The 9,218-nt window shown below is 36.7% G+C and overlaps 1 pseudogene; it reads right to left on the reverse strand.

Moving 5' to 3' along the window:
• Nucleotides 1-792: 792 nt before the first annotated feature.
• On the reverse strand, nt 793-2,624 carry LOC101100583 (annotated as a pseudogene).
• Nucleotides 2,625-9,218: the final 6,594 nt, after the last annotated feature.

The raw sequence follows: 9,218 nt of genomic DNA on the forward strand, positions 1-9,218 counted from the left end.
TTACTGAATTTGTAGTATTGCTTCCCACCTTTGTTCTCCTTCATAATTACTAACATAGAAAACTGCTACAGAGCAGGGGTAAGTATTTGCAAAAGTAAACAAAAAAATCCCCAGCTTATTATAACCATGACTGTATATGACAGAATTTCTTCCCAAGAAATGGCCTTTCAAATCATCAAGAAATCACCAGAATGGAATTTGCCAAGGTACTATGCCTATGTCCAAGAAGAGATCCATTTATTTATATCCAACAGAGGAGCTAAAAATCAAACTTAATATTTAGTTTGGGGTAGGTTGGGCAATCTAGCCATTTGAAAATAATGGCCACTAAAAACAGGTTCACTAAATTTATTTTAAAAATCATAAAACAGAAGAGTATTACATTCTGCACAAGGCTCTGGGTATATGCCAGGGACATGTGGATTATCATACTTTTCCTCTCTGTCCCACATCCCAAAATGTTATGGTGACCACAAAGCAAAGTTCTCACAATAATCATATGGGAAACAATTTTTTTCTTGTTTTTAGATTAAATCACCAACAATGAACAAAAACTAACACTCATTCACTCTGCTGATGTGTCAAAATTTCAATGTTAATTTTAACATGCCATTCCCTGCCCATTTGTAAGGAACTAAAACATTACACCTGGTGAGCAGCAAAGATTTCACTACACCTCAAATGCAGAACACCTATGATCAGAGGAATGTTGGCTTTTTAAACAGAAGCAGATTAAAAACAAACAAACAAACAAACAAACAAACAAACAAAAAGACACGATGCAAGACTCCTTCAGTTCTTCACTAGTCTTAGAAAAACTTTCCAGAATTCTGTCACAGTTTTCTGCAGCAAATATTATGCATTCTGTACCTGGTCCTATGTTCCTGTAATGGTAATGGATCAGATCTTCAGACCCTTCTATAGGTTTGTCAAATTTACTGAAGTTCCTGACTCATGACAGATTTGTTTAATCTGCTGACCACCTTTGCCAATAATAGATCCAGCCAAATCTTTGGGAATAGTTACTTGTGTAGTCCATCAAGATCACCATATGAGCCATGACCCCCTGCATAGGAATAATCATATCCAGAGCCATCCTGTGGTTCATAAGCCATCTGCCATTTGGATGGGCTCCATGTATCCATTGGAGAGTCCCAAATTTCATGAAAACCAACCATGCCATATTAGTGGTCTCTGGGGCTTCTTCTGTCATAGGCCCTTAGATCTCCTCCTCTAGGTGGTGGTGGTGGAGGAAGATTCTGAGCCCTGCTACCACCCCAGCCACTTCATCCAGGAGGAGGTGGGGGAGGTCCTAGACAAAGGGTCATATCATGATAATCTCTTCTAGATGGAGGCATAGGATGCCCACCCCACCAGGAAGCACTGTGTCAAAACTGGCCCCACATGGGAAATCCCACAGGATGTCCATGGCGGTCATAAAACCACCATAATTGTAAGTTTCATCATAAAAATTGGGATCATAAGGCTGTACACATCCTTTGATGGGAGACTCCAAAGTAAGATCAAGGATGATCTTGATGCACTCGACAACCCTATCAGGTTTTCCTCTAATAAGAATGACTCTATGAGGAATGAGAACAGCATTCCAGGAAAAACGTGAATATTGTCTGTATGTTCTCCTGAAGTTCTTTGATTTTATCACCTTTGATCCCAATAATTCCCCCCACAGACTCTGATAATCAACAGTTCCAAATCGCAAAGTCACTTCCTTTATAGTGTGGGTAATTTAAGCATTCTACAGCATCAGATTCAGGTGGGAGCTGGATGGTTGCAGTGGGTGATAGCACCTGCAGGCCCTCTTCCAAGGTAGAGATGATTTTCTTCAGAATTTCTCCAATTGTTTCAATATCAGCACTGATACTCAATATGTTCTGAGTCACTGCTGTCTGTGACTGAAACACTGACATTGTAGTCTGTATGGGGAGTAAGTGAATGAGTGATTATTTATTTATTTATTTATTTATTTATTTATTTATTTATTGGGGGGGGGGAGAGAGAGAGAGAGAGAGAGAGAGAGAGAGAGAGAGAGAGAGAGAGAGAGAGAGAGAGAGAGAGAGAATATCTTAAGCAGACTTCAGGCCCAGTGCAGTGCCTGACATGGGGCAAGATTTCATCATCAGGAGATTATGACCTGAGCCAAAATCAAGAGTCAGATGCTTACCCGACGGAGGCACTCAGGAGCCCATTGAGCCTTCTTAATATTCTTGTTTCCTTTTCCAATCACTGCTCCAGCATTCTTGCTCTGAAGCAGAATGCGTAATTCAACCATCTCCTCAGTATTTCTAGACTTTAATAGCTTGTTCCTCTTCCACATCTCCTGCAGGGGAGCTGGTGCTCATTTTCTGTCTAGCTGTGACTGGCTGAGTGCCGCAAGGCAGCACAGGGACAATGGCTTCACCAGGTATGGCAGCATGAGGATGTCAGTTGGTCCTGCCCAGAACACTTCAGTTCTGCTCCACAAGGATATATAATACCTGACTGGTGTGTCCATTTAACACAAGATAATGGAAACTGAACAGCCAAAGGAAACCTTCCCCAATACCTTGATTTAATTTAAATAAGTCAAATTCTCTCATTCCTACAATCAATTAGTTTCAGCAGATTTATCTTTCTTTCAAATTTTAAGTTCTGACTTAATTGATTTTTGTAGTTGTTGTTTTCTATTCTTCAAATAAGAAATTGCATTGATGCGGGGCACCTGGGTGGCTCAGTCGGTTGAGCGTCTGACTTTGGCTCAGGTCATGATCCCCCAGTTTGTGGGGTTTGAGCCCCGCATCAGGCTCTGTGCTGACAGCTCACAGCCTGGAGCCTGCTTCAGATTCTGTGTCTCCTCCTCTCTCTGCCCCTCCCCTGCTCGTGCTCTCTCTCTGTCTCTCAGTAATAATAAATAAACATTAAAAAAATAAAAAAAAAAGAAATTGCACTGATGGAACAATTCAGAACATTTATTTTTTTATTCCCTCATTTCCCTCTTTTAACTGATGCTATTAAATAATTACTCAAATTCTAACAAAAAGTCCATAACATTTCCACTTAATATTCCATTCAGAAATACTTAATTTCTAGCATGTATTTTATTAATTTTAACATAAAATACTTATCTATTTGGTATTACGGCCTTTAAAAAGGGACATGAGGGGCGCCTGGGTGGCGCAGTCGGTTAAGCGTCCGACTTCAGCCAGGTCACGATCTCGTGGTCTGTGAGTTCGAGCCCCACGTCAGGCTCTGGGCTGATGGCTCACAGCCTGGAACCTGTTTCCGATTCTGTGTCTCCCTCTCTCTCTGCCCCTCCCCCGTTCATGCTGTGTCTCTCTCTGTCCCCAAAATAAATAAATGTTGAAAAAAAATTTTAAAAAAAGGGGACATGAGATCAAATTACATGATAGAAGTAACAATTCTAATTATCCACACTAACTATAGTCTAGGTACTTTTTAAAACACAATATTAAATTAAAAAGCTATTTTAATTTAAGATATACAAAAAAATTTAAATTCTACCTGCTTGAGTTTAACAAATAACTTTTTTTAAAGGTTATATAGACAAAGAATTCTTATTCCCTGCTGTCAATCCTTTCGTGTAAGAAAGTAAATAGACAAAAGGTAAAAATCTTATTGTTGCCATCCCAATTTGCTTCACAGAGTTCACTTATCTGGCATTAAGGGAGTTACACAAATTAAGCATGATTGTGGTATGTTAGTCTTATAATTAGTACTTTCTAAATCTATTCGCAAGAGGCAAACACCTAGTGTTCTTAGTCACATCTGATCTACAAAGCAAGAAATTTGCATGTGGTAAATGGCAGTACTTTTGAAAAAGCAGTTAATCATTAAAGGGGAAAAAGCCTCTTGGCATTTATTGTTCACAGCACAAGAGAAAGGTATTAATATGGCTGTAATTTTCAATTCCAAAAGAATTTTTTCACAGTTGAACATAGATTAGTGCCCAAATTCCATTAAGAGCTTCTATAATTTTCTGTTAGAGACTGGAGCTGTTATTATACAAACTGATGAAATTTTTGTGCGGAAAATACAGGTCAGGTAACATTTTGAGGTACAAAGAGGCAATCAGTAATTTAAAACTACTGCTTTGTTATATTGCAGAGAAAGAAGAGCACTTTTATGCTGATAACTGGTTACTAAATGAAAAGTTCACTGCCAGGTTGCCTGTAGTTCTCTCTGCCTCTAGTTACCTAAGAAGAAATGGTCATCATGGATGACCTTATTCTTTGTGAGGAAGGGAAAGGCCATCATAGCAGCCTAGGCAGTAATCCCTGTGTCAATGCAGGAATCGAAACAAATTGAGAACTTGTCATCAGCCTAGCTATTACCCAAGAGTAACACCAAGAACATCAAACAATCTATGTTAAAGCAGCTAAAGTAATTGTTGGCCCACTGACTTGTAAAATTAAAGTGGTAAAGGACAGAAGCATGAAAATACAGTGACTGGAAGGAGATGTAAACATTTCTGTAACAGTAAGTGATGTCTTGAGACAAAATTTAATCTGATTATTTTTCACTTTCCCAAATTTCAGAGTTGGGTCATTTTCTATTATTTGGTTATTAAGTTCCCCCCACCCTTTTCTTTTTCTTTCCTTTTATTTTCCTGCACTACCTCTTTCTTTTCTAATTTCTTCTTTATTTCCAAATCCTTTCCTCACTCAAATTTCCACATTTCTTGGGGCACCTGAGTGGCTCAGTTGGTTGAGCGTCTGGCTCTTGGTTTTGGCTCAGGTCATGATCTCACGGTTCGTAGGTTCAAGCCCCACATCGGGATCCATGCTGATGGTGCAGAGCCTGCTTGGGATTCTCTCTCTCTCCCTCTCCCTCAGCCCTCCACCCCCAAAATAAATAAACTTAAAAAAAAACCACTCTACATTCTTCACTAAGTAACATCAGTGGGTGGTTTTTAAGATATGCTACTTTGTGATTCTGACTTATTATAAAAATCAAGGACAGTTAAATAAATATTGACCCTAAGTGAATAATATATATATCAAGCACAGGATGGACATGGAGAAAGAAAATGGTGAAGCAGATTTCTAAGCCACCTGGTTGTTAGAGACGCTAACGTTTCTTAAAAATAACTACCCTAAAATCAATGTGCCCTTCTTCCTCTAAAAAACTTTCCGTGAAAATGTTTCAAAATCTTATTCAAATGTAAGAAGTAACATAAATTCATGGTTTTGTCATTAATATTATTATTAATATGCCCCTTTCTTGCTAGCTAGATGTGTGTTTTTCTCTTTTAACCATGCTTCATTTACACATTTTTCTACACCATAATTTCAGCCAATTTGTAAATAAGGACAATAGAAAGTAGTGTATGTCTTCTTTCCTATTATCATTGCAACTATTCAAAAAAAAAAAGGAAGAAAGAAAACTACAAACTCAGAAAAAAATGAGCATGATAAAGAGCCCTGGGCTTAGGTGTAAAAGTGAAATGTTTAATGGGTTTTGTATTTTTGAACAAGATACTTATTCTTTGCAACCTTTAATTTTATTTGTAAAATAGGGATAATAGCTAAGTCACACTGCTATTGTGTGGATTACACATGATGATTTTTAAACTATTCTACACATATAGAATGAGCTGAATAAATAGCCACAAAATATTAACCTATCAATAATATTTTTCATTTTATAACTACATACAGACGTATAGCTATTCAATGTATTTTCTAGATAATTTCCCATGAACCTTTTGGTTATGTTATTGGATGGTTGATATCCAACAATTTCAAGTATATTTTCCAAGCACTGAACACACATTTACTTTCAAAGTCAGTTAGTAAATACAGATTTTTCAATATTCTAAAGCACACACACACACATACAATGTAAGTTTTGAAGAAAAGTATTACTCTATGTGTCTTAAAAATACATCAAGTCAAAGAGTGGTTAAACAAAATGTACTATCGGGGCACCTGGGTGGCGCAGTCGGTTAAGCGTCCGACTTCAGCCAGGTCACAATCTCGCGGTCTGTGAGTTCGAGCCCCGCGTCAGGCTCTGGGCTGATGGCTCAGAGCCTGGAGCCTGTTTCCGATTCTGTGTCTCCCTCTCTCTCTGCCCCTCCCCCATTCATGCTCTGTGTCTCTCTGTCCCAAAAAAATAAATAAACGTTGAAAAAAAAATTAAAAAAAAAACCAAAATGTACTATAATAAAGGTAACTTCAAGCTGGTTAAGAAATCTAGATATTTTTACATCATCAAAAGAAAAGTATGTTTGAATTTCTTTTTATAGTAGGAATTATCATCTTGTTTGTTATTTTTCTTTATACTACAGGCTGCCATGCCTGGCACACATTGATTCTTTTTCTGTAGTGGCACCTCGTTTCACCATAAATAACTAATTTTCAAGAAGAAATATTTTTCTATAATATATTCGGATTATCTTTTTGAGTCTCTAAAATAATTTCAAATGGTTTACTGGCTAAAATGAAAATTGCATGCAAGTGTTTAACCTTTTACAATCTGGATCTTATTGGAACTGAAAAATAAAAAGTGTAATAAATTACATAGAAATAGTAGAAAAGCTGGCATCTGTTCTTGAAACTAAGAAAGAATGGCAGTTTTTGATAGATACTTAAAAAAAAAAAACACAATAGTACCAATGTATTAAACTATCGTCAGATTAAAGAAAGGGCTAAGCAGAATTTTAACTTACTATGATAAACAGAATGGACGTTATATGGGGGGTAAGCAAACAATATGATAGAAGAAACTCACTAACATTCTCAATTAGGGAAAAGCCATGGGTTGCATATAGGGAAGGCAGGTTTTACCACCTATGTTACCCCAGAGTGTCTCTCTCTCTTTCTTTCTTTCTTTCTTCCTTCCTTCCTTCCTTCCTTCCTTCCTTCCTTCCTTCCTTCCTTCCTTCCTTCCTTCCTTCCTTTCTTTCTTTCTTTCTTTCTTTCTTTCTTTTATCTGGTATATTTTAACTAGTCACTTTTAAGTGCTCAATAGCCACAAGTGGTCTGTGGGTACTAAATTGGACAGCACAAGTATAAAGTGATGTTAGCAACAAGGCTCAACTCTGGGTGAGTCGTGGACTCTCTGACGTGTTTCGAAAGAAAAAGAAAGAAAAGGAAACAAAGAAAGAAAGAAAGAAAGAAAGAAAGAAAGAAAGAAAGAAAGAAAAAGAAAGAGAAAGGGAAAAAAGAAACAGTGTATAAATGAATTTAAGGTATTCCATTAATAATTTATATAGGGATGGGGAACCTGGGCAGTTCAGTTGGTTAAGTGTCTGACTTTGGTTCAGGTCATGATCTCGCGGTCTGTGGGTTCCAGCCCTGCGTCGGGCTCTGTGCTGACAGCTCGCAGCCTGGAGCCCACTTCAGATTCTGTGTCTCCCTCTCTCTCTGCCCCTCCCCCACTCATTCTCTCTCTCTCTCTCTCTCTCTCTCTCTCTCTCTCTCTCAAAACTGAATAAACATTAAAAATTTTTAAAAGATTTTTATATGGATTACATTTTGAAATAATAACATTTTGGTTATATTAAGTTAGGGAAAACATATCATTAAAATAATTTCATTGGTTTCTTCTTACTTTTTTAAAAGTAACTACTAGACAACTTAAAATTACATGTGTGGCTCTCTCTTAGTGTTCACATTATGCTCCTGCTGGACAGTGCTTCTCTGAGAAAACAAAAAGACATAATGTCATGATTTTAATTAGCTTGTCACAGGAAAACAATGTCATGCAGAAAGTGGGAAGTGAGGACATGGTATCCAAGACAGTGTCAAAAACGTACTAATGATGCAGAAAACAAACAAGCATGGGATGCTGGCAAAGTAATATTGTTATATGTGAGTTTCAAACCTTATATGGGTGTTAAAGATTCAGGACAGAAAACAACAGAATTTCTGAGAGATTTAATCTCAATTTCTACTACCATATGAGTATATAACTCCCTATGTAAGTATGATAAAACAGAGTAATCATGAAACATATGAAAATATACAGTGATTAAAAAGAAGAAAATATGGGGAAGGACTAAATCAAATGTCTTCTTATGAAATAAAATCCCTGCATTAAGTAACAAGAAGATTCAGTAGAACTCTGCATCTTATAGCTAGAAAATTCAGAGGCAAAGACAAAAAATCAACCAGGATAGATTGTATCAAGACAAAAATATTAAAAACTAGTATGCTAAGTACAATTGGAGGCAGGGATGAATTTATCAAGGAGCTAATAACACCTCAGCTTCAAGGATCCTTTATTGCCAAGGTTCTTTTCTAGGCTTTGAGAAATGTTTTGTAATTTTGTATTTGTGTCTTTATACTCACTTATATGTTAATTCCTTTCCTTAAAGCAGATCTCCAATTGTATAAATTTCAGGTTCCATAAAGTCTGTATCAGCTCCTGGTACCTTAAGGAACTGATACTACACTGCAATAACTCATCCATATTCACCCACAAATAGTCACAAAACACCTGATTTGTGCCTGGCATTCTTGGCAAAGGTGGTGATCCCGTATATTGCTGGCCTTGCCCTAATGAAGCATACTTTCCATTTACATAAAGTAGATGATAGACACGTTATGATTGGTTAATATAGACCTAAAACAGTGAAAAAAAGTATTATAAAGAATTTATCCACCCAATATATAGGCTTATTTCTTCTAATTGGTTGTCAAGATATAACCCATGAATAAGTTCACCATTCAGTTTCTCAGAGTAGACCAGATGATAATCTGAAAAATGAATACCCTTAGTGATTTTCACCCTGTATATATAACTGCAAATACACATATGTATACACACATATGCATACTCATAAAGTATGCATTTTATTATGGGGTTATGGATATATATTTTTTTCTTCATTGGACTTTGCTATGTTTTCAATTTCTGGAGTAAATAGATATTGCATTAAAAACAAATAATATAAATACTACTAAAACCCTGAGTTTTCCTTATAACAATTTTTGGTTTCTTTTTCATTTTCAAAATCGACTGCGGAAGTATTGTAAATTTGTTAGTATTGCTTGCATTTGCATCTGCACCTAGGCAGAATTTCATAGATCATATCACAGTTTAGAAATTGCTAGAATTCAACAGTGATCTTCACATACACTAACAATTTCCTGGCTAACTGGGAACCATAGATGCTGAGGAGTTAGGAAGGTGTTGCTTCTCATGTTTTGTTTCACTTGACTGTACTTGACTCTATAAATGGCTTCCTGCCACACTTG

The sequence above is a fragment of the Felis catus genome, chromosome C2, assembly GCF_018350175.1.
Source record: "Felis catus isolate Fca126 chromosome C2, F.catus_Fca126_mat1.0, whole genome shotgun sequence".
Lineage (NCBI taxonomy): Eukaryota > Metazoa > Chordata > Mammalia > Carnivora > Felidae > Felis > Felis catus.